Source organism: Oryctolagus cuniculus, chromosome 8 (assembly GCF_964237555.1).
Source record: "Oryctolagus cuniculus chromosome 8, mOryCun1.1, whole genome shotgun sequence".
Classification (NCBI taxonomy): Eukaryota; Metazoa; Chordata; class Mammalia; order Lagomorpha; family Leporidae; genus Oryctolagus; species Oryctolagus cuniculus.
Genome location: NC_091439.1, coordinates 26,379,029 through 26,399,344, shown reverse-complemented (window position 1 = coordinate 26,399,344; position 20,316 = coordinate 26,379,029). Strand labels below are relative to the sequence as shown.

The window sequence follows — 20,316 nt, the reverse complement described above, 5'->3', positions numbered from 1 at the left end:
AGAAATCTGTGTTGTTTTAGCCACTGCTTTAGTGGAAATGTGTTACTTGTAGCCACAGGACATAGACATGCTTGCACTCATCCTTTTTTAGCAAATCACTGGCATCACATTCATCTACATTCTTCATCTGTGTACCTTGAACTAATACTTTATAGTTTTCCTGTCTCAGTGCTATTTGCAATTTATTTATAAGCTGGTTACTTAATCTCTCACAGGCCTAGATTAGCCCAACACTCATGAAACATAGATGTGAGTGATTTTGCTGGGAGACTTAAAAATGAATATGAGGGCTGGCTCCATGGCTCACTTGGTTAATCCTCCGCCTGTGGAGCCGGCATCCCATATGGGTGCTGGGTTCTAGTCCCGGCTACTCCTCTTCCAGTCCAGCTCTCTGCTGTGCCCTGGGGAAGGCAGTAGAGGATGGCTCAAGTGCTTGGGCTCCTGAACCCACAAGGAGACCGGGGGAAGCACCAGGCTCCTGGCTTCAGGTCGACGTAGCTCCAGCCATAGTGGCCATTTGCGGGGTGAACCAACGGAAGGAAGACTTTTCTCTCTGTCTCTCTCTCTCACTGTCTAACTCTATCTGTCAAATAAATTCAAAAAATGAATATGAAACCACTACAACTTTCATATAGCTTTGAAGTTGGGGAGGGAGAAGGAGAAAAGAAGACTTTGTTCAAATTGTGTTTTTGGGGCAATCAGAATATTGTTAATTGCTTATCTAAGGTACAAAATATAAGTAGAGATAAAGTAAAAACTGGTTTGATTCTGTTTTCAGGTCACATACAGTTTAACACCAGGTATACCTTGTGGTGTCCCCTCTGGAAGGTGGGTCACAAATGGAAGGGTGCTTTATATTCACTCTGCCACTACCAGATGTTCCCAGAGATTAGCAGGAAAAGAGCATGGAGATTCCAAAGACAAGGAATATGTCCTATTCTTAGTAGGGCATAGTTCAATTTAAACGCTACATGGGTACTTAAAAAAAGTATTGGAGGGGCCTGTGTTGTGGCACAGCATGTCATATCCTGTATCAACTGCCTGGGATTGAGTCCCACCTCCACTTCCATTCCAGGATGCTAATGTGCATCCCAGGAGGCAGCAGATGACAGCTCAAGGAGTTGGTTTCCTGCCACCCACGTGAAAGACCTGGATGGAGTTTCTGGCTCCTGGCATTGACCTGGCCTTGCCTTGGCTGTTTAGAAAGTTTAGAAAGTGAACCAGCAGATAGGAACTTGCTCTCTCTCTCTCTCTGACTTTCAAATATATAAAAGTCAATAGACTTTAAATATAGTTAATGAAAAAATACAATTAAAAGATAAGTTTATTTTGGGGCAAAACATTTGAAAATCATGTGTGGCTTTTTTATGATGTGCATTTTCCATGAATGATTTGAAGATTCACAAAGTGGCAGCCAGCCACACAGACAAGTGAGCAAAGAGTCTGGTCTCTGGGTTATCTTTAGTAATAACACCACCACCTAAAAGAACAAAAATGTTAAAGTGGATCAGGAAGAAATGCATGAATTATATAAGCAAAGGAAATTGAAACTTACTTGCAGGCAAAGAGCAATCTAGAGATACTCTACTATAAAATCCAAGCGTTTTCACCCCCACGCTCTGCCATTAAGTGACAAGGACACAAAAGTCCTCAATATGAAAATGATACTGAAGCTGTAATTTGATGAAACTTGAAATACAGAGGTTGTAAATTATATGTGAAATAACAAATATTTAAAACATTTGAAAAATGTTTGTATTTCTTAAAATTGCACCATATGCTATAAATCTCAAAATGCAGGGTAATTGCAGTCTCTCTGGCAAGTCTGTTTAGATAGCAAAACCTATATTTGAGCATCTCTGGAGATCTAAGGTGTAATCTGCCACAGCTGTGTAATAGAAGAAGCTCGGATGCATGGAACTACGTAAGTTATTTTCAACTAGCAAAGCTCAGGATATTTTTCTCTCAGAGTGAAAGTGTAACGTTCTGGGTTATAATTGTATTTCTCCCACACAAACGTTCATGCTTTGATAGAAACAGATTCTAAAATAGAGAGTCTAAAAGAATGGAATTCCACCTTTCCTCAAGAATGCAATTTTAATCAACTTTTAAATACCACAAGCAAAAGGCACCTGAGCCCAGATACACTGACTCTGGGGAGAATGCTGATTCAAATATATGTTTTGCAGTAGGTAAATATCCTGAAGGATATCAGGTGCCTATTCCCATGGTCTGTTCCTTTAATAGATTGTAACTAAAGCATCTCATGGACTATGAGAAAGGATATTGTTTTATGCCTGTGTATGCATAGTTATTCCAAACGTCACACCCTGGTGAAGTATCAGATTCTTGGGATCTCTCATAGTCTATGATCTATGGCAGTTTTGTAGCCCATTTTCCACTCTATTAATTTAAATAGTCAGTTTGGCCCTGTGCTTTTCCATGTGAATTTCCATCAAATATTATCTAGAGGGCTGGATTTTTGGCTCTTGCCTTAATGAATGAGAGTTTTGGTTCCAAATAGAGTTGCCTGTAATCTTGACACAACTTCAGTTGGTAAATATCTCCCAAATCCTTCTATAATCTTTGAGAAACCAGCTAAAAGGGAGGACACAAGAACACCAGGGACTAATAAGCTTCTAGCTTTTTAGTTATTGCATAAAAAATAATAAACACCACGATATCATCTCTAGGGCTTGGAAATAATGAGAAATCTTTTTTCATCATAAATAGACCTTGAGCTTGTTTTAAGAGGAATGCAGCTCATTGAAAAGCCCTCACGCAAGGTTAGTGTCTATCTAGGAGGGCAAGTTCATTAAAAACATGATTTGGAAGGGACTTTCAAGAGGAAGTGAGAACAGACGCGTGGTAAGCTAGCCCACATCAGCCAAAACCAGGGTCAGTAAAATAGCAGACATCAGAGAGATGTAGATTGTATTTGGTTCCTCTTTCTACCCCATTGTTTTAATTTTAGTTCTTTTTGTTTTACAATAATATTTCTAACTGCATATGGGATAATTAGTTTAATAACAACACTATTATGAGTGTACTAGAATTAATTTGTACAAAACTAGCCTGTGGGCTTCTTGAATAGAAGATGAGCTCTTTGACGGAAAGTTGTGTTCATTTTTGCATGTCTAATCTAGCATGATGTTTTGCAGATAGTGAATGCCAGACACGGTTTTTATAATTTGAGTTATCTTTACATAAGTGTCCAATGTCTATGTCTTTTTTGGTATTGGCATTTTCTAGTCCTAGAAACTTTGAATAAAAGTATAAAATAAATATTTATGATAACATCATATATTTTGCCATAAGATTGATCACAGCATGTTTTTATTCCTTTACATCTTTCATTTTACTTATTAAATAGAGGTGAGTGAACTACAAGGAAAGATGTGTATTAGAACTTTAGTCATTTTAAAAACATAAAAATCCCTATTAGCCTGAGACAACTTACCATAGTTTGGATACACCATGAAATACTGGAAAATGTCACTAGTCTTATTCTGGATAATTAATAAATAAATGTTGTCAAGTAACTGCTAAAGGAATAATGGATAAACTCGAATTAATGACGCAAATGAATTGCTAATCAACATGAGGAGAGTACCTATCCTATTAAATCTTGGGTAGCTATGATTGTATCCAGAATTCCATTTCTTTAGTTCCACTGAGCAAACTGATATACGGAGAAAATGTGCAAGAGTCAGTAATGTGATCTCAGTGCATGATCTTCTTGATCTTCCTTTCTTTGAGGCCACTAAGATGTAAGAGCCCACGCTACCTGCATTAATTCACTACTCTTCACCCATAGCAGCAGCTTCTGATGTCAGTCACTGCATATCCATCCAGAGAGACATGGGGGAGTGTGTAGGAGAAGGTCAGTTAGGAGAAGAGGGACTACTGTGCTTCCAGCTCCATTCAAGAGCAGGTTACAATTGCTCAATTGTTCAGAGTGAAATGAGCATAAGCCACAGCTCAAAAATCCCCCTACACAGAATACCTTACCTACATTAGCAGAAAGTATGCTTGTTTTTATGGCTGACTGGCTGTAGGGCTGCTATCTGTCAGTTAGGTTATGAAAAATCATTCTCCCTGGGGTATCATATGCAGTGCAGTTGCTCTCTGTCACAGGAATGGTACCGCCTATGCTCTCAGACAAAGGGAAATCTGGAAACATGAAAACACTGGCCTATTCTTGACCTTAACCTCCATGAGCTTGTGGAAATGCAGTGTAGAGTGAGGAAGCAACCCTAAGCTTAGGTAAAGTGTGAGTAGTGAGCCAGTATAACAACATAAGGATTTTTATTGCTTAGATTATTAGAAAACACAATTCTGTTGGAGCTTGATTCGTTTATAAATTTCCATGTCAGACAGCTGAGCAGAGCTGGTGAGCTATCAGGTGGTCTCCCTTTAATACACACACATATATAAAGCAGAGTTACTCAGTTACCAAAGACAAAATTTCTCCTAAATCTCTAATGCAGTAGAGCCCTGCTAAGATTTTCAGGTCTTGATGAATTTCGTTAACACACCAAGTCAATAGCTATTCAGTTTAGACAGTCCCCGGGACAACAAGAGCCACTACAGGTACAGAGCAGGGCTCTGGTGCTTTTGTTATTTATCAAGTGGGGATGATGATGATAATGCACCAGCCTCACAAATATTTAATAAAAGTAGTGACCATTGAAAGATTTTTAGGGACATAGTAGGTGCTTTATAAGCATTAGTTATTCTTAAATTTGTTTTTAAATATTAAGCGAAGAAAAAAAGTTGAAAGAAATGGTAGGTTCTATGATCTTCTAGAGGATAAAAAGTGACTTTTGAACAGAAGAATAAAACAAAAATCATTGGGAGTATAAATAATGACACCCAATACTGTTGTGATAATAGATTATATACAAAAAGAGGAGCTGCCTTTGTGCTATTGCAATTAAGTTAAGAATGGTTTTCATGAATGTTTAAACATTTCTGACAATGACCAATAAACCATTAAAATTTTTAAACCTAAGATAATTTTATTTATTTATCAATTCTCGTGTTAATGTGGTATTAATACAAAGAAAACTGATTCTATGTAGTTCACAGATACAATTCTAAGAATACAATGATACTTCCCTTCTTCCCTCTCTCCCTCTTTCCATTATCCTTTCTTTCCTCCTTCCTTCCTCCTCTCTTTCTTTATTCCTTTCTTTCAGTTTTTGAGATAACATATTTTTAATTTTCATTATAGTCAAAGGCCTAATGTTCCACTAAATATAGTTCAGCAAGTAAAAGGTAAGAAGACCATAGTTCAGTGGGAATATAAGCAAAGGCTAGAAACAAAAATCAAATGAAAAAATTTCCATTTCACTCGGATACAGTAAATTTTGAAATAATCAGAGGTCATTAAAACTGTAGAAGTATATTGTTCTCAACCATTGGTTTGACAAAGTTACGAAACAAAGTTTGCAAATCTACATTTGTAGCAATGCTGTTACAAGTATTTCTTTTTGGTTTTGAATTAAGGAAAAGAGAAGACAAAAATCTTGGCAACAACAATAGAGATTACTATTATTTTTATTTTCAAATAATCCATTTATAAGCTTCTGCAAAGTGTATATATATATATATATGTATGTATCAAACGTCTTATATAAAAATAGTTTTGGGGGTCACTGTTGTGGTGTAGCAGGTTAAATTGGTACCGACAGTACCAGCATCCCATATAGGCACTGGTTTATATCACTTCTGATCCCATTCTCTACTACTATGCCTAGAAAAGCAGTAGAGGACTTGACCAAGTGTTTGAGCCCCTATATGCATGTGGGAGACCTGGAAAAAGCTCCTGACTCCTAGCTCTGGCTTGGACCAGCCCCAGCTGCTGCAACCACTTAGGGGACGAATCAGCGGATTGAAGACCTCTCTCCTTCTGTCACTCCCCCTCTTTCAGTAATTCTGTCTTTCAAATAAATAAATAAATAAATAGATAAATAAATAAATCTCTAGAAATTATTTTGCTTACATATTCATAGCAAATCAAGCAGGTTGTCCATATAAATTATATTACTGCTTCCATATATATAGGCACATCAGAATAGCTATTCCAAACAAAAAGGATGAAAATAAATGTCTATTAAGTATGTTAAGATGCAGGGCCAGCATTGTGGCATAGTAGGTAAAGCACCACCTGTGATGCTGGCATCCTGTATAGGTGCCAGTTCACATCCTGCTGCTTCACTTCTGATCCAGCTCCCTGCTAAAGGCTTGGCGAAAGCAACAGAAGATGGTCTGAGTGTTTGGACTCTTGCCACCCACATGGGAGACCTGAATAAAGCTCCGGGGTCCTCGTATCAACCTGGTCCAGCACTAGCCATTGTGGCCATTTGAAGGGTGAACCAGCTGATGAAAAGAAAGTGTCTTTTTCAACCATGGGATAAATGTGCTGTAGGTATCAGTTAGGCCCATTTGCTCCATAATGTAGATTAGACCTGTTGTTTCTTTGTGATTTTTCCATTAATGAAAGTGGGGTGTTGAAGTCCCCCATTATTGTTGTATTGGAAACTATGTCTCCCTTCGGATCCATTAATATATTTTTAAGTGGCCAGGCAACCTGGCATTGGAAGTATACATGATTACTATAATCTCCTTGTCCTGTTGAATTGATCCCTTAATCATTACATCATGACCTTCTTTGTCTCTTTTATGTTAAAGTCTAGATTGTGTAAAAGTTTTTGTGCTAAAGTCTAGATTGTCTGATATCAGAAATGGCTACTCCTGTTCAATTTTGCTTTCCATTAGCATGGAATATATTTTTCCATCTTTTGACTTTCAATCTACATGTATCTTTGTTGGTGAAATGTGCTTCTTATAGGCAGCAAATATATGGGTCTTGTTTTATAATCCATTCAGCTAGTTTGCATATTTTAGTTATAGTATTTAGGCCATTTACATTCATGGTTATTGTTGATAAATAACAAGTTGGTCCTGCCATTTTTCTATAAATATTCCTATTGTTTCTTTTGGATTAACTTTGTACTTAACTAGAAGATTTTCTGCCTTCACATTCTTTCATAATCATGACTACCTTTCTCCACTTCTATGTGTAGCACACCATTAAGCATCATTTTTAAGGCTGGATGAGTGGTAACAAATTCTTTCAGTTTCTGTTTGGGAAGGTGTTTATTTCACTTTCATTTATAAATGAGGGCTTTTCTAGCTGAAGTATTCTGGATTGACCGTTTGTTTTTTTGTTTGTTTGTTTTGTTTTGTTTTGTTTTAGGAATTCTCTCCCAGCCTGCAGGGTTTCTGATGAGAAATTTGTTGTCAGATCCTTTTATCTGGTTATCTGGTTATCTGGTGTTTCTCCCGTGCACATTTTAGAATCTTTTCTTGATGTTTTTACTTTTGAAAGTTTGACTATAATGTGTTGTAGTGAAGATCTTTGCTGATCATCTCTATTAAGGGGGCTATGTTCTTCCTGTACTTGAATGTCCTTATCTTCCTCCAAATGAGTGTCATTTTCTGCTATTATTTCACTGAAATTAGTTTACCGAACTCCAAGACAAATGTTAGGTCATTTGATAGTATCTTCTAAGCCTTGAACACTATTTTCAGTTTTTCTAATTTTTTCTTTATGTTTTTGATCTGAGATATTTCCAAAGATTTGTCTTTAGCTTAGATATTCTTTTTTCTGCCTCATCAAGTCTGTGGTTAAATATTATCTTCTTTATTTGTAGTATTTCAGTTTGATTTCTCTTCAGTGTCTCTATCTTCCAGCAGAATTTTTCATCAATATAATCTATGGATTCCTTTAACCCATGTATTTGCTTCTCTGTGTTTTTGAGGGATATTATGATTATTCTTTTGAATTCCTTTTCAGACATTTCCTCAATCTTTCCATCATCACATTCTAATATTGAGGTGCTTTTGTGTTCCTTTTAGGGAGTCATGTTGTCTTTCTTGTTAATGTTCCTTGTATTTCTACATTTATTTTTATGGCATTTGTGGAAACATTTGTAGGTTTTCTCCTCTGATGGCTTTTTGGTGGCTTAATGGAGTATCTGCTGCTTTATTGCTATCTAGAGGTATATACTCACTTGAAAAAAATTATGTCTCCTCCTTCCTCTGGCTGCAGGTGTCAAAAGTTGTATCCTCAATTGCTGCTGCATATTTGTACTCCCCAAGTTACTCCACAATGTCTCTCTGTAGAAATCCCAAAGCACACGTCTCTCCAACACTCCCCTGGGAATGTGCTTCCTCTGATTTTCTTCTGTAATCTTCCCATGATCAAAGTCCACATGTCATTTCCATATCCACACATTCTAGATCCCCTGTGACCTCAAATTCTAAGATCATCATGGTAACTGCAAGAGTCCATCAGCAAGTGGGGGAGACTCATCTCAACCTGGTAGAGAGAAATGCAAATGTCTTCCAGTTCATTATTTGGCAGATCATCAAAAACAGTCCTGAATGAATCATTTTTAAAAAATTTATTTGACGGAGGAGGCAAGATGGCGGAATAGGAAGGGAGCACACTGATAGTCCGGGGAGAGATAGTTTAATAAAAGTGGAGATACTGCAGGTTCAAGGAAGAGTAGGGGAGGAAACAGCAGAAGAAACTCTTCCGGAATGCGTGATTCACAGTGGACCTGCGTGGAGAGTGTGGGAGCCCACAGTTCGGGACACCAGCAGCAGACTCAACACACCAGCGCTGGAACGCGAGGTGAGCCGAACCTCAATAGCCCGAGACACCGGCAGGCAAGCGGAGAGAGGAGACTAGAGGGAACGACCCCCAGGGCAGGGAAAGTTCACCAGGCTAACTGGAAGAGAGAGAGAGAGAGAAAAAAAGGTGACTGGTACGGACACGGGTTTCTCTCTCTCCGCTCACCTCTCAAGGGCGAGCAAGACAAAGAGCAGGCACCATCTTGGACATACGTCATAAGCAGAGCGACCTCAGGTCTGCACCGGCCCTGAGCCTAGCAGAAAAACCTGACTCTGGGTGGGGCGAATTAACAGGAGATTAGGACCTAGTAAATTTGTGGTGCTACTGAACTGACACTGTGAAAAAAGAGACGGTGGGGGAGAGAACTCACAGAATTCACGTGAGTACTCTCCAGAGACGCTACAATTCCGTAACTTTGGCAACCCAGTGGGAGACTGAAGGAGAATTTGAGCCCACTCTGAGGGCAGAACAAATTCCCTGTGTGGTCCTTGGGAAAGAGCTTCCGATCTCTGGCTCCTGTGGGTATATCATTTGCCTGCTGACTACCTCCAACTTCGTTCAGCTGTGCGGAATTGCTTCCCTTTTGAATCAAAAAAAGAAAGAAAGAGAGAGAGAGAGATCTATCACGACTAACCTGGGAGTATCACCTTTGGCACACCAAAAAGGGCTCTCAGGCCACACCTATCTCAAGCCTCTAAGGCTCCATCAAAAACAGACAGTCCACTTAATCTAGAGTCATAGTATAACAAGAAAAAGCACCACAGTGAAGAAACCAAATATCTCCAATATGCCAAATAACAAACGCAAAAACCGAGATAATAAAAACAAGGAAGTCACCATGACGCCCCCAAATGAAAAAGACCCCCCAATTCAAGATTATGAAGACGATGAGATAGAAGAAATGCAAGAAGCAGATCTCAAAAAATTGATAAGAACATTAAGAAGTTCTCAAAAACAAATTCTTGAACTACAGAAATCCTTAATGGACAAGATAGAAAATCTCTCTCGTGAAAATGAAATATTAAGGAGGAATCAAAATGAAACAAAACAACTAGTACAACAGGAAACTGTGATAGTGACGAGAAATCATAATGAAGTGAAGAATTCAATAGATCAAATGAAAAACACAATAGAGAACCTTACAAACAGAATGGGTGAAGCAGAAGAGAGAATATCGGACTTAGAAGACAGAGAACAGGAAAGGATACAGTCAGACTAAAGAAAAGAAGAGGAAATTAGAAATCTAAAACATATTGTCAGGAATCTTCAGGATACTATTAAAAAACCCAACATTCGGGTTCTAGGAGTTCCTGAAGGCATGGAGAGGGAGAAAGGATTAGAAGGCCTTTTTAGTGAGATATTAGCAGAAAATTTCCCAGGTTTGGAGAAGGACAGAGACATACTAGTACAGGAAGCTCACAGAACCCCTAATAAACACGACCAAAAGATCCTCACCATGACACGTTGTAATTAAACTCTCCACAGTGAAACATAAAGAAAAGATCCTAAAATGTGCAAGAGAGAAACATCAGATTACTCTCAGAGGATCTCCAATCAGACTCACAGCTGACTTCTCATCAGAAACCCTACAAGCTAGGAGGGAATGGCGAGATATAGCCCAGGTACTAAGAGAGAAAAACTGCCAGCCCAGAATATTATATCCTGCAAAGCTATCATTTGTGAATGAAGGTGAAATAAAGACTTTTCATAGCAAACAGAAATTGAAAGAATTTGTTGCCACTCGTCCAGCCCTGCAAAAGATGCTTAAAGATGTGTTACACACAGAAACACAGAAACACGGTCATCAATGTGAAAGAAGGTAAAGGAAGCAAACCTCACAGCATAAGATCACAGGGAATTCAAAGCATATATTAGAACTTATCTTTGGCAAATGGCAGGGCAAAGTTACCACTTATCATTAGTCACATTGAACGTGAATGGCCTGAACTGTCCAGTTAAAAGACACCGATTGGCTGATTGGGTTAAGGAACAAAACCCATCTATTTGCTGCTTACAAGAAACGCATCTTTCCAACAAAGATCCATACAGACTGAAAGTGAAAGACTGGAAAAAGGTATACCATGCCAACAGAAATGAAAAAAGAGAGGGCGTAGCCATCTTAATATCGGACAACATAAACTTTACCACAAAAACTGTTAAGAGTGACAAAGAGGGACACTATATAATGATTAAGGGATCAATTCAATAAGAAGATATAACAATTATCAATGTATATGCACCTAACTACAGGGCACCAGTTTATCTAAAAGATTTGTTAACGGACTTAAAGGGAGACTTAGACCCCAATAAAACAGTACTGGTGGACTTCAATACTCCACTCTCAGAAATAAATCAACAGGACAGAAGATCAACAAGGATATAGTAGATTTAAACGACACTATAGCCCAAAAGGATCTAACAGATATATACAGAACTTTCCATCCTACAGCTAAAGATTTTACATTCTTCTCAGCAGTACATGGAACCTTCTCTAGGATTGACCACATACTAGGCCATAAAGCAAGTCTCAGCAAATTCAAAAGAATTAGAATCATACCATGCAGCTTCTCAGACCATAAAGGAATGAAGTTGGAAATTAGCAACTCAGGAATCTGTAGAGCATACGCAAACACATGGAGATTGAACAACATGCTCCTGAATGAACAATGGGTCATAGAAGAAATCAAAAGAGAAATCAAAAATTTTCTGGAAGTAAATGAGGATAACAGCACAACATACCAAAACTTATGGGACGCAGCAAAAGCAGTGTTAAGAGGAAAGTTTATATCAATAGGTGCCTACATCAAGAAATTGGAAAGGCACCAAGTAGATGAGCTTTCAATTCACCTCAAGGATCTAGAAAACCTACAGCAAACTAGACCCAAATCTAGTAGGAGAAGAGAAATAATTAAAATCAGAGAAGAAATTAACAGGATTGAATAAAAAAAATTACAAAAAATCAGCCAAATGAGGAGCTGGTTTTTTGAAAAAATAAACAAAATTGACACCCCATTGGCCCAACTAACTAAAAAAAGAAGAGAAAAGACCCAAATCATTAAAATCAGAGATGAAAAAGGAAACGTAACCACAGACACCACAGAAATAAAAAGAATCATCAGAAATTACTACAAGGACTTGTATGCCAGCAAACAGGGAAACCTATCAGAAATGGATAGATTCCTGGACATATGCAACCTACCTAAATTGAATCAGGAAGACATCGAAAACCTAAACAGACCCATAACTGAGACAGAAATTGAAACAGTAATAAAGGCCCTCCCAACAAAGAAAAGCCCAGGACCAGGTGGATTCACTGCTGAATTCTACCAGACGTTTAAAGAAGAACTGACTCCAAGTCTTCTCAAACTATTCAGAACAATCGAAGAAGAGGGAATCCTCCCAAATTCTTTCTATGAAGCCAGCATCACCTAAATTCCTAAGCCGGAAAAAGATGCAGCATTGAAAGAGAATTACAGACCAATATCCCTGATGAACATAGATGCAAAAATCCTCAATAAAATTCTCGCCAATAGAATGCAACAACACATCAGAAAGATCATCCACCCAGACCAAGTGGGATTTATCCCTGGTATGCAGGGATGGTTTAATGTGTGCAAGACAATCAATGTGATACACCACATTAACAGACTGCAGAAGAAAAACCATATGATTATCTCAATAGATGCCGAGAAAGCATTTGATAAAATACAACACCCGTTCATGATGAAAGCTCTAAGCAAACTGGGTTTGGAAGGAACATTCCTCAATACAATCAAAGCAATCTATGAAAAACCCACAGCCAACATCCTATTGAATGGGGAAAAGTTGGAAGCATTTCCACTGAGATCTGGTTCCAGACAGGGATGCCCACTCTCACCACTGCTATTCAATATAGTTCTGGAAGTTCTAGCCAGAGCTATTAGGCAAGAAAAAGAAATTAAAGGGATACAAATTGGGAAGGAAGAACTCAAACTATCCCTCTTTGCAGATTACATGATTCTATATTTAGGGGACCCAAAGAACTCTACTAAGAGACTATTGGAACTCATAGAAGATTTTGGCAAAGTAGCAGGGTATAAAATCAATGCACAAAAATCAACAGCCTTTGTATACACAGACAATGCCATGGCTGAGGAAGAACTTCTAAGATCAATCCCATTCACAATAGCTACAAAAACAATCAAATACCTTGGAATAAACTTAACCAAGGACGTTAAAGATCTCTATGATGAAAATTACAAAACCTTAAAGATAGAAATAGAAGAGGATAACAAGAAATGGAAAAATCTTCCATGCTCATGGATTGGAAGAATCAATATCATCAAAATGTCCATTCTCCAAAAAGCAATTTATAGATTCAATGCAATCCCAATCAAGATCCCGAAGACCTTCTTCTCAGATCTGGAAAAAATGGTGCTAAAATTTATATGGAGGCACAAGAGACCTCGAATAGCTAAAGCAATCTTGTACAACAAAAACAAAGCTGGAGGCATCACAATACCAGATTTCAGGACATACTACAGGGCAGTTGTAATCAAAACAGCATGGTACTGGTACAGAAACAAATGGATAGATCAATGGAACAGAATTGAAACACCAGAAATCAACCCAAACATCTACAGCCAACTTATATTTGATCAAGGATCTAAAACCAATTCCTGGAGCAAGGACAGTCTATTCAATAAATGGTGCTGGGAAAACTGGATTTCCACATGCAGAAGCATGAAGCAAGACCCTTACCTTACACCTTACACAAAAATCCACTCAACGTGGATTAAAGACCTAAATCTACGACCTGACACCATCAAGTTATTAGAGAACATTAGAGAAACCCTTCAAGATATTGGCACAGGCAAAGAATTTCTGGAAAAGACCCGGGAGGCACAGGCAGTCAAAGCCAAAATCAACTATTGGGATTGCATCAAATTGAGAAGTTTCTGTACTGCAAAAGAAACAGTCAGGAGAGTGAAGAGACAACTGACAGAATGGGAAAAAATATTTGCAAACTATGCAACAGATAAAGGGTTAATAACCAGAATCTACAAAGAGATCAAGAAACTCCACAAAAACAAAACCAACAACCCACTTAAGAGATGGGCCAAGGACTTCAATAGACATTTTTCAAAAGAGGAAATCCAAATGGCCAACAGGCACATGAAAAAATGTTCAAGGTCACTAGCAATCAGGGAAATGCAAATCAAAACCACAATGAGGTTTCACCTCACCCCGGTTAGAATGGCTCACATACAGAAATCTACCAACAACAGATGCTGGCGAGGATGTGGGGGAAAAGGGACACTAACCCACTGTTGGTGGGAATGCAAACTGGTCAAGCCACTATGGAAGTCAGTCTGGAGATTCCTCAGAAACCTGAAGATAACCCTACCGTTCGACCCAGCCATCCCACTCCTTGGGATTTACCCAAAGGAATTTAAATTGGCAAACAAAAAAGCGGTCTGCACCCTAATGTTTATTGCAGCACAATTCACAATAGCTAAGACCTGGAACCAACCTAAATGCCCATCAACGGTAGACTGGATAAAGAAATTATGGGATATGTACTCTTTAGAATACTATACCACAGTAAGAAACAATGAAATCCAGTCATTTGCAACAAAATGGAGGAATCTGGGACACATCATGCTGAGTGAAATAAGCCAGTCCCAAAGGGACAAATATCATATGTTCACCCTGATCGGTGACAACTGACTGAACACCAAAAAGGAAACCTGTTGAAGTGAAATGGACACTATGGGAAATGGTGACTGGATCAGCATAGCCCTGACTGCTAATGAACAACTTAATACATTATCCCTCTTAGTAGTTTTTTTTGTCTGTTCTACTTAATATGACTGGTTTAATTCTGTAATTAATACACTGTTATTCTTAAGTGTTGAAATTTAACTGAAATGTGATCCCTGTTAAACATAAGAGTGGGAATAAGAGAGGGAAGAGATGTACAATTTGGGACATGCTCAAGCTGACTTGCCCCAAATGGTAGAGTTAGAAACATACCAGGGGACTCCAATTTAATCCCATCAAGGTGGCATGTACCAATGATATCTCACTAGTCCAATTGATCAATTTCAGTTCACAATTGATCATAATGAAAGGACTAAGAGTCAAAGGGAGCACATAAACAAGTCTAGTACCTGCTAACGCTAACCGATAGAATAAATAAAGGAGAGAGTGATCCAACATGGGAAGTGAGATACTCAGCAGACTCATAGAATGGTGGATGTCCTAAACAGCACTCTGGCCTCAGAATCAGCCCTAAAGGCATTCTGATCTGGCTGAAAAGCCCATGAGAGTATTTCAGGCATGGAATGCCAAGACACTACGGTAAAAAAAAAATACTAAATGAAAGATCTCTGTGAGTGTGATCCCAGTGGAAAGAACAGGTCTTCAAAGAAGGAGGTACCTTTCTCTGAAGGGAGGAGAGAACCTCCACTTTGACTATGACCTTGTCTAAACAAGATAAGAGTTGGAGAACTCAAGGGGCTTCCATAGCCTTGGAAACTCATGACTGGTGCATAGGGAGATTACTGATGCCATAAACATGAGTGTCAATTTGTAAAGTCAACAACAGGAGTCACTGTGCACTTACTCCTCATGTAGGATCTCTGCCCTTAATGTGCTGTACATTGAGGCTTAATGCTATAACGAGTACTCAAACTGTATATTTCACTTTGTGTTTCTATGGGGGTGCAAACTGTTGAAATCTTTACTTAATGTATACTAAACTGATCTTCTCTTAAAAAAAAAAGAAGAAGAAATTATCAATTCCCAACTTGACTCTCACTGGGATTAAACATGACAATAGGTCTGATCTGATTTCATCAGCATTTAAAAAATCATCTATTATTTCTCACTTTATGTTTCTGTGTGGGAGCAAACTGTTGAAATCTTTACTTAATGTATGCTAAACTGATCTTCTGTATATAAAGAGAATTGAAAATGATTCCTCAAGTGAATGGAAGGGGAGAGGGAATGGGAAAGGGGAGGGTTGCGGGTGGGAGGGACGTTATGGGGGGGGAAGCCATTGTAATCCACAAGCCATACTTTGGAAATTTATATTCATTAAATAAAAGTTAAAAAAATTTATTTGACAGATAGAGTTGGACAGTGAGAGAGAGAGACAGAGAGAATGGTGTTCCTTCTGTCGGTTCACCCACAAAATGGCAGCAACGGCTGGAGCTACACTGATCCAAATCCAGGAGCTAGGTGCTTCTTTCTGGTCTACCACATGGGTGCAGGCACCCAAGCACTTGGGCCACCCTCTACTGCCTTCCCCGGGCCAGAGCAGAGAGCTGGACTGGAATAGAAACAACCGGGACTAGAACCAGGGACCTATATGGGAAGATTAACTAAGTGAGCCATGGCGCCAGCCCCTGACTGAATCATAACTATGATTTCCAACCCAATTAAATAGGTAATCTGGAAATTAAGTGGACTTCCCAAGCATTGTGTTATTAGAAGTGAGTATAATCTGGATTCTGCTAGATTTTGCTATCTCATGTCTGAAAACTTGACATTCTTCACAGCAGCTGCCATGCCTAGATTTTTGGAGAACACAGTGACTCAAGTGTGGATGTCTGGAGTAGAGTGAATGTGACAGGTGTTTCTCTCCTGAAACTGCTTCCAGATATAGGAATGGACAATGATAATGAAAACTGGAAAGAGGTACAGAACATGGCGATGGAAAGTGCCTATGAAGTCATCAAGCTAAAAGCGTGCATCAACTGGTTTAAATGAATATGTTGAAAAATGGCAGATGTCCTAAACAGCACTCTGGCCTCAGAATCATCCCTTAAGGCATGCGGATCTGGCTGAAAAGCCCATGAGAGCATTTCAGGCATGGAAAGTCAAGACACTCTGGAAAAAAAAATTACCTAAATGAAAGATTTCCGGGAGTGAGATCCCAGTGGAAAGAACAGGTCATCAAAGAAGGAGGTACCTTTCTCTGAAGGGAGGAGAGAACTTCCACTTTGACTACGACCTTGTCTAAATGTGATCAGAGTCAGTGAACTCAAAAGGCTTCCATAGCCTTGGTAACTCATGACAAGAGCCTAGGGTGATTACTGATGCCATAAACAAGTGTGCCAATTTGTTAAGTCAACAACAGGAGTCACTGTGCACTTACTCCTCATGTAGGATCTCTGTCCTTAATATGCTGTACATTGTGATTTAATGCTATAACTAGTACTCAAACAGTATTTTTCACTTTATGTTTCTGTGTGGGAGCAAACTGTTGAAATCTTTACTTAATATATGCTAAACTGATCTTCTGTATATAAAGATAATTGAAAATGAATCTTGATGTGAATGGAAGGGGAGAGGGAGTGGGAAAGTGGAGGGTTGCGGGTGGGAGGGAAGTTATTGGGGGGGGGAGCCATTGTAATCCATATTCTGTACTTTGGAAATTTATATTCATTAAATGAAAGTTAAAAAAAAAGAAAAATCTCTCCAGGGTTCATCCGGTGTCAACAATGGTGAATGGAATGCATGGCATTGAGAATGAAGTCTTCTTGATTTCTTCCATGTTGTCATCAACACCCAGGGATTAACCAGTTTCATCAACCAGAAGCTGAAGATCAATGAGGTGGTTCAGCTCAAGAAAAGTACAGCTTCCCATCCAGCTCCCTGCTATTGCACGTGGGAAAGCAGTGAAAGGTGGCTCAAGTGCTTGGGTCCCTGCACCCACATGAGAGACCTGGAAGCAGCTCAGGGCTGTTGGCTTTGGCTTGATACAGTTCTGGCCATTGTGCCATTTGAGGAGTGAGCTAGCATGTAAAAAATAAATTTGTAATTAAAAAAAGAAAGATAGAAAGGTACAGACACCTTGTGGGACTACCAGAAGGACACAAAAGGTATATGAATCCTGAGTCCTAGGCTGGGGAAACTTAAACCTATAATGTGATTAGTCCTGAGCCCATAGTTTTCATCCATGTAAGTGGAGCACAGATTGCTTTTCTCTTTCTTAATAACTGAATTTCAGGCTCAGACTTAAAGCATAGCCCAGTTTAATGCTTGCAAAATGAGCTCTTAAATTAACCAGTGTAGAGAGGAAAATATAATTCTTAACTCAGTAAACCATTTTCATCTCGATCACAAGGTTCTGGTTAACATTTCCATGTGAATTCAAGTTAAACATGGTATACTGGATGCATCCAATGATCTCTGCTAATTCCCTGAACTCCATTAAGGAAGCAGTTAAGGAATAATACAGGTAAAGAGGTACCTGTTCAAACATTATGACAGAAGATACAGAAGTGGAAGGCATACATCAATCAAATTTTGGGAGATGGAAGGAAAGCAGATGAACAGATAGTGACAACTTAGAACAGAAGAACACAACCCTATGCTTGCAAAGGGAAAAGTCAATAAGACTTACAGGAGGAATTGGGGGCATTGTTATTTTCAAAGCCAAAGGTGAGAGATAAAGGTTCAGTAATCCTTTTCTTGCAACTTGTAAGTCCAAAATTTCTGAAAACTAAGAAAACTTTTAAAACTTACTTTGTAGCAAAATTTGACACTAGACAAATTACTTTGCTGTCAAATATAATCTAAAATAGGTAAAGCTAATTATAATCTTTATGCATCCATCCTAGTGAGAATATTCATGTTCCACTTCAGAACATTCAATGTGTTTAAGAAGGCTGCTACAGATCTCATAAGGTAATATATCAGTTGTGTACCATATCATTTTATAAAATATGAAATCTGAATCATTAAACATATCTGGGTCCAAGGGTTTCAGCTAAGAGATTGTAGAACTGCTTAATGAGCTATTTCTGGTGAAAGATTCCTCCCCTACTGTTCTCCATCACAGCAGGAAGTGATATTTACTCTCTGGAGGAATTAAATCTGGGTGTTTCTACTTTCTGTAGACATTGTACTCTAAAGCCTAACAGAAGGTACCATTTTGGAACAGGGAGAGTAAGTGAAAGTTTACAGGGGGAAGACTGTGGAATCCCTGCCAATCCCAGTGCCCCTGCTTGGCTCACAGAGAAGATCAGGAAGGTTGATACTCCTGGGAGCAATATTAGAGACTGGAGGGCTTTTCACCCAAGCTAGCCAAAAATAACAGACCTATCCATTTGACGCTTGAGGATTCCTGTGAAAACAGTGGGCACTCCATCTGTTCACCCTACAGAGATGTTTCACCCATGTGTACAGATCTTTAAATCAGACTGAGTGGAAGTCAGGGATCATTAGCTGTTTGAAGACATGAAAGGCTAAATAAAACCAGTGGGAAAAAGAACTCTGAGTAAAACTTTCCCAACACTGTAATTAATAATCTTAGAAAGATAAAAGATTACAGCCATAAAATGGGAACAGAAATTTTATCTTTAAAAAAATCTTCACAAAATAGATAGCACAAGGAGATTAAAAATATTTGTTTCCACCAATATATTAGATTTTAAAACTTGGGGGAATAACTGCCAGAAAACAGAAAAAAGACAAACAAGGAATGAGAAAGACACACCCACACCAGGCCACACATTAGTGAAGTCTCAGAACATTGTGAGCATCCTAAAATTTCTAATAACTCCCAGGGATAACAAGCACACGGAAGAAATCAAAGCAATACTGAGCTCAGCAGCATCAGTAGCCAGGGAAGATAATTGATCTGTCTTGAAATCTCGGAGGAAAAATTAATTTCAGACTACACTTGTATATCCACTTAATGCAGTAATTTGAATAAGGTAGACATATAACCTTTAAAAAATACTACCTTCCAGTTATTGTATAAGCTATTTGGAGGATATGTTACAAGAAAACCAATAATAAAGAGGGAAATTTAAAATTGAAGTAGTAGGTTAGTCAATAAGAAAAAAGGCAGTTGGAATTTCAAAGATAATACATCTTTTTATGTAATAACAAGTTATCCTGAAAAGATTCTCAGAGAGTATTTGATTCAAACTGGTGCAGGAGTTCAAAATCTATTAGATTTTCTATGCATGTAACCATGTTGAAAGAGCTGAATGACATTAAGCTAAGAAAAAACAAGACAGTGGTTACCTTCAACACAAAGTGTTCTGTAAGAATAGGAATGTAGTAATCACAGTGGTCCACATGGCTTAGCCATGTATGTTTATTTAATTATGGTATTAACACCAAATACTGACTCAATAAAAATGGTTAATGTATTTTTACTAGAAGAATGAGGGAAAGGCATTATGGAAGTGAATATAGGAAACCATACATTAGTGTGAGAAAGAAAAATTCTCATTTTCAACAGTAGAGGCAAAAATATTATCTAAAAGAAGAATGAGAACTAGCTATACATGTTTGATGTGTAAAAATAAAGGGGCAAATGTTGAATAATAATAATACATAACATAAGTAATAAATATTGCAATAATATTGTTAAAATAGCTGAAAGCTCTTAGCGCTGATGCAGAGAAATTGGATTGTCTTACTTGAATAGGAGACTGGTATTTTTTGTTTATAATCATCCACTTTCTTAAATTGTTAACCTGATATAAATAGAATCTAATTTTTAACAGAGACTAGTGATTATGTTAGCAAATAAATAAGACTAACAGAATTTTAATATCTTGCCTGAACAATTTCAGTATTTTCTTTTCTCTCCCTTTGCATCT

General features: G+C 38.3%; 1 pseudogene; it reads left to right on the top strand.

Moving 5' to 3' along the window:
• Positions 1-17,753, top strand: part of LOC100349010 (L-lactate dehydrogenase B chain-like) — a 102,663-nt pseudogene extending 84,910 nt beyond the window's left edge.
• The last annotated feature ends 2,563 nt before the right edge of the window (positions 17,754-20,316 follow it).